Raw genomic sequence first — 13054 nt, 5'->3', positions numbered from 1 at the left:
CTTGCAGCTGTTCTTAATAGGACAGTAGTTTACACGCCTTCAGTAAAGATTTCCTTTCTTTAGTCACAGTAGAAAAAGATAAATGTAACATTGCGTTAATTTGTTCTTTTGGTTATTTCTTGCTTGTGCTAAAAGATGTGCATGCAGTGCAGGAGGGAAAGATACGGGGAACAGAACTGCGTGGGAAGGGACAGAGACTGTACAACCCAGGGAAGAGCATCCGGATTGGCCTGTGGGGCAGAGGGAGATCATTATGGCAGGAAGAAGGGGATATGGATTAGGAGCTACTTTGGGGTAAGGAGAAGCAGAAGGTTGCATGCATCTACTCATGATGCATTCAATCTGGCTTTTACTCATGTATCATAAAGTGTGGTTTTTTTCAACAGAGAATTGGACTCACTTTCAAATGCTAAGTAACTTTAAAACAACCCACCTTCTTTTATTTTCCTTCTGAAAAGTACTTTGCAACTCTGAGTTTCTTCTAGGTGTACTGTTGGCAGAATATGCATCCTGAACCTTTAAATCTGCAAGACAGACCTCTTCTAGCATGAGGAAAAGATGTAATTTTGGTCATCTTGGGGAGCCAAGTGTTAGAAAGAAGTTTGATCTATTGTTTCTTTGTATTAAACTGTTTGATAGGCAATAGCACAGTAATGGGGACTAAGAGATGAGTTTGTTTCAGGTCTGAGAGGGGAGTGCTGTCTGTAGTTTAGTGATAAAACAGCCAAAAGAGAATTACCTTGCATGATCAATCCAAGAATCTTTTAATTTATTGGCTTGGCAACGGTTGTACAGAGCTGCTGCATGGGTGGGATAAAAATTGCTTCATCTTATAGGGAAGGGTAAGAAATCTTTATTGTAAATAAAAGCAAAGGGGAATCTAGAAGCATTGTTAAAGCTCAGTTAAAAAGAGGCAGAAGTATTGGGTTTTCTACCTTGCTTCTGAAGGAAAGATGAGGTGTGAGCTAGTTGATGATATTTAATTAAAACTGAGCATTTATGAGAACAGAGGTATATTTTTGTTTTTTTTTTTTTTTCCTGCAGATTTTCAGGTGGGTGCATATATATGGTCATTGAAGCCTCCTTGCAAAGCTTTCCAGTGTTTGGATTCAAGTTAGTGCTGGTTGCTGTTCTCACAATTTTCTGTCAGAAGACATAAAAATGACACTCAAAAAGGAAATGGGAAAGATACAGGATAATATCACACAGTTCTGCAGCAAAGGTGGTACCTGGGTTTATGTTGGGTTGGTTTTTTTGTTTGTTTTGTTGGGTTTTTTTTCTAATTGCTTTCAGTGAACATTGTGAGTCTGGGATTGATGAACAAAATATTGGCAACTACAGAGCTCAACTCCTCTTCTGAATCAGTCTCTCAGGAATGAGTACTTATTTTGTTCTCAGGTGACCATTTGTTACATCAAATCAACATCTCTTGCCTGGTGTAGTTGCAAGTATGCCCTAAGGAAATGACAATACACCTATACTAAACAGTAACAGAGCTAGCATACAATATGTATGTAAGACTTAAGTCTGCCCATGCTCACAGTATTAAAACACCAAGCCAGAGTTGGACTTAAATACTTCCTCTCATTTTTTATCTTAGTTGTATAGTTATGGTCTTAGAGAGTTAGTAAACTTAATGATGAAATTTTATTGTAAAAAACCACTGTATTTTAGTAATTTTAATCTTAGTATGTAATTTAGTAATCTTAATCCAGTGTTAATAAGTGAGCAGGAGGCAAATGCTGGTGTCCACTCATTTTACATGCTCTGAGATTTTAACGAGTCAAAGGATACTTCCTCCACACACCCCAAGTCACCCTGTCCCAAATCTCCCAACTGTGCTTAATCTTGAAGATCAATCACCTTTTTAGTGGCAAAGATTAGTTTAAAAAGCCACCTTCTTGACCAAGCAAAGTTTGGTACAGCATGAAGCTGGCTTCAGAGAGGACACTCCAGATGGAAGCAGATGGGTCACACTATTCTTATGTCTTGGGAACAAGGGACACCTACCTCATTTCTTCAGTTAGTGTTGTGTTGAGATAGCTGTTGAAACCAGGCTAGGAAAAGCTATCTACCCTGCTTTGCATGCTTGCAAGTGATAGGGAGTTTGCTTCTAGTGTGTGAATGCCGCGTCCTGACCATTTTATTTTCTGTAATTTTGCTTGAATGATAACATTGAGATTGAAACTTTCTGTTACTTCTAACTGAAAGTATAATTAATATTGGACTAGTCCTTTGACAGGGTAAAAATCCCCATACCAGATGCTGGTGTTAATTGGACACCGAATCGCTTCAAATCATTCATTTGCCTGTAGGTGCATTGTTCCCAATCAACTGCAGTTTCATTTCAGTTAAAAAGTGATAAAATAATCTTTTTTTAATTAAGGTGATATTATAAATTAACCTGTCAATAAATGACATTAACTTTTCCAGTGGTGTGGTTACAAGTGGATGAATTCATAGCTCTGTCCTTTAGCCAAAAGAGAAATATTGGATCCAGTGCTGAGTTGTTAAATACTAATTAATAATTTATATAATGAATTTTGTCTTCCTCTGTTCATGATGTGACTGGCAGAACACCAGCCTCCTCCAAATGTTCCATTATTCAGAATTCCTTGTATTTTTTGGGAATTACTGGTTCGATTTTGCTAACTCCTGTGCTTTATTCTGGCCTAGATAAGTACATTATCTGTTAACTTCCCTGATCTGGCTGAGAACCAATTTTGTATTAGAGGTTTTGGTGGGAATGCATATTGGTAATTAGTTTTTAAATTCAGTTTCTGTGGAAGTTTAGCATGTGTGTTCTGCTGTAAACCTAATTGTGTAAATGACCATGAAAGTGAATGTGCAGTGGCTCAGACATCAAAATGAATTAAAAATATGTTGAACTGCAGAAATACTTTATATCTGGTCAGATTCAGGTTATTATTCTCTTTTACAAGATTAATAGGACTTTCGGAAGAAAAGTGAATTGGCTCCAAAAGCATTACTGGAAAAAGATTTAGCTTACAGTGCACATCTAGTGTATAGAAATAGGTAATAAAATTCTTTCTAAGATTCATAAATGCTTGTGCTAGAGGAGTCAAAGCTAACGGTCCAGCTGTTTTTTACTGAACTGTTGATTGCTGAAACAGCTCTCTTTAGAAGATACTCTGCATGTGTAGTATCTTGTGATCAGGTTTCAAATTAAACCAAAACAAACACTATGAAGTATTCTGGTATACTGTGCTGCAGTGAAAATGAAATTCAGAGTTCCTGGAAGGAGGGCTGTATTGGGATGGGGTTTATGCTGGAAGTTTTGGTGAGGTAATCCTGAGGTGTATATAGAATTGGTTGATCATTATCACTGCTCTTGTTCATGGGCTGCTGCTGCTGCATTTTAAGCTCACGTGCTTCTGCTGCTGGCTCGCCCCATGCCTTGCAGTAATCTGCTTTGCAGGAAGAAACTTGACATTTTAAGAATTCATTTTGTGCTTATTTTTCTCTTTGTCATCTTCTGACACATACACATGATCTAAAATAGCACTGTCCTTACTACCTCATCTGCTTCTTGAAGGCTACCAAATCTGCTTCTGTTGAAAGAGATTTTGTTGTGTCTTTTTTTCTCCTGCCCTCTAGCAGGCAGTTAAGTTTGGAGGTTGTTACTGAGGTCTGAGGAGATGTTTTTCCTTTCTAAGTGTGAAGGAGAGCGACACACGCCCATGTATAGATGCAGATAGAGGCAGAAGATAGGGCTTCGGTATCACTGCTGGACCTCTGCTGGGAGCAGTTGTGGGACCAAGGTCAAAATATTTCAAGTGCAAATGCAGTTTGCTTAGTCCCTGAATACAGATCATTTGGTTTACCTGGTTTGTCACAGGCAACAGCTTTTAACTTGTCTTTAAAATCAATTGGTGCGATAACGTTTATGGCACACTGGCTTTTACTAAAAGTCTCTGACCTGCAGGAAACCAGGACCCAGGTCCTGAACATCCGTGCTTTGAGCAGTAGTCAATTATTTGATAGCTGGCTTTTTTTCCTGCTAACTATTTCCATGACGTTATATGTGGTATTACCCACAGGCATATTGGGATGCTGAAGTGGATTTTTTTTTAATTACTATTTTTGATTGATTTGAGAGGGCGTGGGGTGTGTGAGGATTTAGTAAAGATAAAAGAAAAAACAAACCCAAAGGCTACAAGGCACCGAACAGTATGATTCAGTTACATTTACCCTGCCTTTGCAAAATAAAATAATTACTTTTTAATTCCTATTTCCTGTCTGAATTAATTGCATTTTGTACTTGAATGTGTGTTGTTCTGAATTATTCTGTTATTAATGGACTTCCTGCTTAACTGCATTTCTTCTTCTGTGCCCTTCATAGTAACATAAATGTTTGCATTTATCTCCTGTTTCCTAGTTTTTTTATATCCCCACACAGTTCATACATTTCAGCAGCATTTTGAGCTCCCACTTAGTTTTGCCTGAGTTCACTGTAGGTGACAAAGGCTGTTGATTTTCTGTCAGTTGGCAGTTTCACCTATATTAAGGAAGACTAGGCAAATTCTATGTTACTGTATAATACTGCAGCAATGAGGGCAGGTGAAGAACTTATGTTGTTCCAGGGACTTCCAAAGGATCTGTAGCCTTGAGAAAAATGTGGAGAAAATGTAGCTTAAAGACAAGAAACATTTATTTTTTTTACATCTCTGGTGGTGACTCACTAGGAGGCAAGAAAAGAAGTTGATTTTCCTTCAGCCTCTGCAAGAAGCTGTCTATTCACTTTGCTTAGAGTTGCTGAATGGTAAGTAGGAAATTAATGCTTAGCTATTGTGGAGTTTCATCCTGCTCAAGAAAATAGAGCTGTCTTCTCAGGACGGTACAAGGGAAATACCTTGCTAAATTTTGTGCTCAGAAGGGGGCAAACCTGGTTGCCCAGTGCTGGGGTAGTCTGAACATCAGAAAAGACTTCACTCGAGAGAGTGGCCTTCTCTCTAGCCAGAGGATATTCTTATGAATTGAAATTAACACCATTTTAACATCAGAAGTGAAAAGGAGTTTACGCTTGATTTTGGTGTTTGTGAATACTGAGTGCAAAACTATTTTCTTAGCAGCAGGCAGTTTTGCATGCTCTGTGTGTGTAGAGGTAGCTGTGTGCTGGTCTGCCATCAACCCCTTTCTCATCTGTCTATTGCTATTGACAGGCCAATTGTAGGAGTCTCCACTTTTTTCTGATTTTATTTTATTCTTGAAAATCAAAATCTTTTCAGCAGGAGAGCTTTGGGTGTACTTTGAACTGCGTATGCCTAAATGAAGGTCTGTGGCTTTGGTGGAGGAATGCGTTTTGGCCATTCATGATTGATTTAGCTGCCAGTCTGGAGTTACTAAATGAATGGAAATTCTCTGAAAGAGAGACGGTGCCAACAGGGAAGCATGTATTCTGAGCTTGCTCATTATGCCAGACAACAAAAATGTTATGAAGCTGCATAACACTTGCATTGTGATTAGTTGCATCACTTATTCATGTTCTGCAAAACAAACACATTTAGGTGGCTGACCATGACAAGTATTTCAAGAAGTAACGGTCTTTAAGTGTCAGCAAAGACATAATTAGGCTGAATATTAAAAAAAGCTTCACAGCTGTGAGTACAGTTAATCAATGAAATGGGCTCTTGGAAAAGTCAGTGATGTTCCATATCAGCTTTCAGTCCTATATTTTGGGTCCAAGAATAATGCAATTAATGCCCTACTGAAGGTAGTGGAGACCAGTGTTCTGAATATTGATGGGGACAGTAACCACCCATTAACCCACTGCCTCTGAAGCCTTTTGGGGAGCTGCTGTGCTGTAACCCTGCTGGGGATGGGAATGGGATGGGTTAATTCACAAGATGAGACGGTTTTATGTCATTTGTAGGAAGAAGGATTGCTAATAGGAAGTTGGTGATGGTGTGTTCAGCGTTGACATAGTGCAGAGTGGCACGACAGTCACGGTACAAATCCTTGGGCTCTTCCTTAATAAGAGGAAATGTAATTTTCCACAAGAAGAAATTTTATGCTACTGTGTTTCAGCTGTCAATGCCTTGGTCTTCAGAGCATTCACCATGAGCTTATGTTTTAGCCATACTTAAATACTTGAACTGCTTGATCTCCTGGTTTTACAAACAGTGGTCTTGTGGCAGCAAATTGATCAGACTCTGAGATTTCACTTCCTGCGTGGTGGTTAAGCTGCCGGAGCAAGCCACAGGCAGGCTGCTGTCATCTGAGCATCTGAGCTGGTCTGCTAATCTGGGGTTGTTGGAAAGGGATGGGAGACATCCAACAGACATCCAGTTGTGCTCGCTTTGGCAGCACGTATGCTATAATTGGAATGATACACAGATAATTAGCATGCCCCCTGCACAACCATGACACACAAATTTGTGAAGTACAGCATATTTTGGGGAAGTGGTCACAGCACCAAGCCTGAACCAACTCTGGTTCAAGGACTGTCTGGACAATGCTCTAAGTCATAGGGTTTAGTGTTAGGTAGTCCTGCAAGGAGCAGGGAGTTGGGCTCAAAGGTCCTTCAGGGTCCTGTCCTACTTGAGATATTCTATGATTTTGATTCTTATGAACAGCAGGGAAAAAAATTCAAGTTAACAGAGTTAAGTATAAGGAAACCAAAAAGTGAAACGGAAAAGAAGAAATAGCAAAATGAGAAGTTGGAAAGACTAGGAGAAATGGTGGAGAAAAATCATAAATAAAGAAGGAAATTAAAGGTGAAGAAGTATACAAATAAGTGCAAATCAGAGAACCAGATTGGGAGAGGAGGAGGGGAAGGCGGCAGTGATTTAACAGTGGTACACTTTAATTAAAAAAAAAAAAAAAAAAGTAGCAGTGATAAAGAGCATTTATCTGTAGCAGCTGTGCAAACATGCAAAACTCGTTATTGAGAAAATTTCTAATATGCATATTAACAGATGCTTCACATGGAGTGCTTTATGTAAGCCATAGGCTTAGTGTGTCTTATTTACTGGCCCCTCCTTTTTAAAAATAGCTGGGGACAGTGGTCTGGCAAGGTGAGGATGATGGACATGGAAATCCTCTCTCCCATTCTGTATTATTACTAACGTACAGGTAAGCTGGTAGTCTAGAGTGGTAATATAGCTTTAACGTTAGATGCAAGATGGATGCTAAATAAGTTTCTGTGCATAAATCCCTTTGAGTGGCCTCACCTTGCCACTCCTCCCAAGTGGGACTTCTTTCTATATAAGCTTTTGTTTAGGTAGAAATTTTGGCTGCTGTTTTATTTTTCAAACTCCAAAGCCTGCCATTGTTAGGCTTTTCTCCAGAAAGATGAAGACCAGAAAAACCTGAGTTACAAATAAAGTTACATTTTGCTATGTAAACTATGTATGCAAAAAAGTAAGTAGCCAAAGGGAGAAGAGATGTTTTTGGATACTCACAATAAAGTGGAAAATCCTGACTTGTGTGAGTTATTGTAGCTCCACTGCTGGAATCTTTATGAATCAGGAACATAGGAAAGAAGTCTGTAATATCTTTTGCTCTTCAGTTGATTTGTAACTACTTACGCCCAAATTCTCATCTCTATTGGACTCTTACCTTGGCTAAAGTGAAGAAATAGAGTGAACGCATTATTGTCTTGAGAAATTATGATGCTTCCAAAGCAGTGTGTGATTTGGATAGGTATACCGTGATAGAGTAACTTTCTTTCTGACTATTTATTGCTAGGGAAAAGTACTTGAAAGTTAAAACCCATGGTGTTTCAGAGAGGAAGATGGCTCGGTGCTCTTGAAATTCCGTGGGATTTTGGTGACTAAGTTAGTTTTTGAAATTTCTTGTCCTAAGACTCACAGAGCTGTAAATGTCACCCTTGCAAATCTTTGTTTTGCTTTGATTTGTGCTGTCACCCAGTCTCCTCTTCATGTTTTTGAACAATAACCTTATACTAAATCAGACCTAAATAGACATATACCCCTAGACAGAGATCCTCTTTTGGCTGTATTAGAATTAATGCAGATTAATATAGTTTAAGAAAATGATGAGCTTGGTTTTCTTTGCTAGTTTAGGTTATACTTTGTATTGCCTTTTGAAGAAGTGCTTTCCAAGATCACCTTTTTGGAGAAGTCTTTGTGTCAGTCCATTCTGTTTACATTTGGGAGAGCACTTGTTTAAGCACTGATTTGGTGATCCTTTAGTAAAAAATTTCTGTTTATACAATTGACATTTTCAGAGTATTTCTCTGCAGCCTAAGAATTCAGTGGTTGTTCCTCCTGCTCCCACTAGCTATATATTTTGTCAAGGTTTCTTATGAACCATCAGTACATTTATTCTTGAAGTTGAGTTTGTTTTCTTGTTAACTGAGTGGTGACTATGGGCAGTCAACATAATCTTGAGTTTCTGCAGACAAGCATGAAGCTACTCTGGTGTTGGATGGAATATTTTTTGGTGCAAATAGAAAAACACAATCTTTCTTACTTGTTTGTGCACAGGTTGGTGTGTGACCCAGAATGAAACTGGGACATGGCAGGGGCTTTCTGCGAAGAACAAGCATGGCTGTGTGACAGAAGTTGAAAGTCCTGAAGTGGCTTAGTCCCTGTTTTACTTCCATTTGAGAGTTAATAGCAGAAAAGAGGACTTGGAGGTTTGAACTCAGTTGGTTCAAGTGGGGTAAATGGAGCTTGGCATAATAGAACTGCTGTATTGTGCACAGGGGTGGTGCTTTCAGTTCTGGGTCTCTGAATACTGCCTCCTTATTGCACCTCTCTTCTCGTTATGACTAAAGGTAAAGCAGCTGAAAAGAGGAATTTCCTCAGTAGGCAAAATAGAAAAGTCTTGGTCTGAATACAGATCACCTGTTACTTTTCCTGGAATTATTCAGCAAGGGACATAGTAGGAAGAGGGTAACTTCTTATCTCAGAATAAAAATGAACAAATCAAACATTGAACTAGCAAGTAGCTGACATTATTTCAGCTCTTGGTTGTTTTTTTTTTCCTCCTACACGTGTCTTACATCATATCTATAATGTTAGTTGTTTTACTGCAGTCAGTAGTCTTCAGGAGATCTGATTCCCATCAGATGGAACGTGTTCTTCAATCTTTCAGTCTTCTACTTCCCATAGAAAAGGGGGGGGGGGGGAATATTTTTATTGCATGGGGATATTTTTTGTTTGGTTTTCATTGTTTTACTTTTTTTTGTTTACTTTTTGTTTACTTGCTTTTTTTTTTTTCTTCCCATTGATGAAGAGGGAGGAGATGTTTGGTAAATGGAGGCCTTAAGTTTTCACTCAACTCCGTTTTGAAAAATCATAAACCCTCCATATTTGAAGAGGCAATAATTAACTTGTAGCAGTCTATTTTGAATAGAAACAAATAGGGAACTGGCTGATACTGAAAATCACTAATAGGTGATTAAATGTAGAATGAGAAAAAATCTGAAAGTTGCTCTGTTACCTGGAAAGCCCTTGATGCTTTTCCCCTCCAGGTAGGTGCGTCTTTAAATGAGTGTGGAGGTACAATGCACATGGAATCAGCAACTCTGCCTATACAGAAGGAAGATATTTTAATTCTTCGTTGCAAGTGTGAACTGCAAAATAGGGGGAAAAAAGATACCAAATGACAGTGCTGGAGGACTGGTTCAGCAAACACTTATGCACATGACTCTCTTAGGTGTAACTAACCATACGAGCCTTTGCCAACATCAGCATGTATTGCATAAAAACTTGGGATGAAGCCAGAAGGTAGAAAAAGTAAATCTTGGTTCATACAAGAATAGCTGATATTTTATTGCTCTGCCTTTCAATTTGAAAATGTTATATTTATGTTTATCATTAATAATTAATATAATTCTCTGGCGAACATCACTTTGTCATAGCTTAAGTTTCCAAAATTATATGTCCTTAAATTTACAACTTTTCTGTAATGCAGTTGCTGTGTCTTTGCCTTCCTCTGGAGATGCTCTTATTGCAGATTCCATTGGGGATTAAACAGAAAGAAATTAGGTTCCTTGTCTTTATTTCTAAAAAAGGAGGATTGCCATCTTTACATGATGTTATCTTCTTTTCTCCAATAAAAACATAAGTAGATAATAAAATGGCATCAACAATAGTAGATAAAACAGAAGCACTTAAAAAAAAAAAACAACCAAACCTTCCATAATATTTTCTTTTTAGCATTTTAGTCCATTGCTGATTTTTTTTTTTAAAAAAAGATGGTTAGAGTTGTGTGTTTTCCTAGTCTTTCTAACAAAATTACCAGCTGTCTTGCTTGATAAACTTCAAGGATCACTGAGAATTTAAGCAGAATAATTTCGTCACACTGGGGATACTGTCAGTTCGGCATATCAGCCCATAAAGCCCCTGACTACTTCCGTGAAAACTCTGCAACACAGCATGCCCTGTTGTGTTGCAGCTATTAAGAAAGTCTTGTTTCCAGCAGTGCAAGTCCTCTCTGAAAGTCCTGCTGTGCTTCGTGTGGTTATGTCAGGGGGGATCCCTTCTCTGGGGCACCGAGTGATCAGGAAGATCGATCCAGGAACAGTCAGTGGCGGTGTGGTGTATACCCGCCCACGCCCCCCACCCCACCCCAAGCAGTCAGACACTCCAGAAAATTCCTGAGGTCAATCCTGCAGCATATATGGTGATAAAGAGATGACAGTTTAGAGGACATAGTGATAGAATGAGAAATATGTTGTTAAGAGGAATGAATATTTGGTATATACTGAAAAGAATAAAGAGAAACAAATAGATGGGAAAAGCAAGGAAGACACAGAAGCCATGAGGATGAGTTATATTATTAAGGCTTCGTTTTATTGAACTGGTATTGTTCTAAAAAAGATGATAGTGAAAAGTATTGCCACAGAAAGTGCTTTTCTCAAGCTCACTATTTCTAAGATATTTGCATCTAGAATGGCAACATCTCTGTCCCTTTATTTGTAACATGCATTTTTATTGTGACAAGGAAACTGTATTTTTAAAAGAATAACTTCTTCTTTCCTTGTCTTGGAATGGAAGATCTTTGCAACAGAGACTTATTTCCTACTGGTGTAGAAGGCGATTACTGCGTGGAGAATGCTGCTGAAATATAAATAATGTATCGATAGGAACTGTAGAACCGTGTAGGTGGAGGACTAGAAAAACTGAATGTTTGCCAGGCTCTTCTATTATTTATCAAAACTGGTGAAATCTAGTTGTCACAGCCCAAGATACTCAAAGATCTCAGTAAAAGCCATTCTTTTTGTAAGTCATGTTTCTTTAACCAAAAATTACAGTTGCACTAGTAATGCTCTTTAAAGGGTTGCAGGCTCTAGGAAGCTGGTTACGGTTTTGTAGTTTGGTTTTTGTTTCTTGTTTGTTTGGGGTTTTTAAAACAGAATTTAATCCATAAATTTGCTGACAATTTCAGAAATTACACATTTTTGTCACATGGAGCTCTGATACGATAGACAAAATAACTATTTGTAATTAAAAACTTGTTTGTATTTTTAATTAAGCTAACAGGTTTTCCTCTGGTGACCGTAGAGCTAGTTTATAAAATGGACTTACCTTTAGGGACATTTGAAAATCCAAGCCCTTAATGCTTTTGGAAACCAAAATAGTTTTAAAATCTGGTTGTTAATAATCAGAAAGTTAGCCGTATGCAGTATTAGCAGATTTATTTTTTTTATGTCAGTATCACATAGGAATGCTGGGAGTAGCAAGGTTGATTATTTTTTAAATAGCCCCAGTCGGGTTATAATGTATGTGTGATATATAATTGCGTACACTAAACATAAATACAAGCGTACGGATAGCGTCTGGCCATAAAAGAAGTAGAATGGTTGCAGACATGCTGACACATGCCAGTGAGAAGAAAGAGAGCCCTGTAATAAAATCTCATTGAGGATGCAGAGAGTATGTTTCAGCATTAGGCATTCTGCTCATGTTTCACATAAATGCACCCTCCTCTCATGAGAAGATGAACAGTGCATTTGCACCGGCTCATTCAAATTGAATGTTGGTAAAAGAAGAGTCTTGAGCAAACATTGAACAGTCTGGCATTTTTTAAAGACAGGAGAAAGGTTAAGCTGTCTGCTGTTTAAACTGCTGTTTATTGGATATTTATTTGCTGACCGTGTGTATTGAAGGTGGTGTTGAAAGCATCATTGGTAAGATTTTGGATGGCTGCATAGCACAGGTCAGGATTATATTAAACTAAAGCTGTTTTTACAATAAAGTTTAGATCTTCATAAGCAAGTGAATTAGTATATTGGTTTTATACCTGAGGATAGTTAGATTGTATTTTGCTGGTAGTTAAAAGAGAGTAGGATGTGCCTTCTCTGTATCCTTTCCCTTTCTCTGTCTGACAGCACTGCAGCTTTAACTTTGCTTAGAGCTATAGTAAATGAGAAACTTCACTGGATACGGCATTTAATAGCCACAATATTTATTAAAAATAATTAAAGATAGACTTCACTATTAATGTTTTGTTTGCTGTTTCAAAAATAGCATAGAGCTCATTAAACCCAAACTTGCTAATTTTCTCCTTAATGCACTGGGTGGCTGCATGGAGGAGAGTCACAGCTACTCTTGGGTGAAGCACAGTGTCATCTTGCAGTGCCTTAGGCATATTTTAAAAGCATCACTAGTTAATTATAGAAAGAAAAGGTAAGGCTATACATGCACACTAGATTTAATCTTGCATAGCTCTCACAGTGAAGAGATTTATGAGAACCAAAGAATTGTTATGTTAGTCTAAATTATTCGCCTGTTCAAGTCTCCCACCCTGCAACAGGCACACACATGACCACTACCTGTGTATATAGCTGAATATCAGAAATAAATACCTTCACGATTTCAGCAGGGTGTCTGTTTAACAGTGTCTTAAACATTAAGGAATGTCTTGTGTTATAAACGCTCCTGAAATTTTCTTTCTTCTCTTTCTCTGCATGCATGCTTGCTCTCTGTTTTTATTTTTATTTTTTTTATTTTGAAGACACCCTTTCCAGAGCTTTAATGCGGATTTATTATTTTTATTATTTCTTTATTTATGTTTCCCTGTCTTTCCCACAGATAAGATAAAATACCTTGCAAGACAA

The 13054-nt window shown here is 38.0% G+C and overlaps 1 protein-coding gene and 1 non-coding gene across 3 annotated transcripts in view; both read left to right on the top strand.

The window, feature by feature from the left end:
- Positions 1 to 13054, top strand: part of FRMPD4 (FERM and PDZ domain containing 4) — a 298624-nt gene that overhangs the window by 101846 nt on the left and 183724 nt on the right. The gene's annotated exons all lie outside the window — the stretch shown is intronic.
- LOC114014559 (U6 spliceosomal RNA) lies at positions 6312 to 6418 on the top strand. Its single transcript, XR_003558108.1, has one exon. It is a non-coding gene; the product is annotated as a U6 spliceosomal RNA (small nuclear RNA).

This window comes from Falco cherrug, chromosome 2, assembly GCF_023634085.1.
Source record: "Falco cherrug isolate bFalChe1 chromosome 2, bFalChe1.pri, whole genome shotgun sequence".
Lineage (NCBI taxonomy): Eukaryota > Metazoa > Chordata > Aves > Falconiformes > Falconidae > Falco > Falco cherrug.
This window is presented reverse-complemented; position numbering and strand designations above follow the sequence as displayed.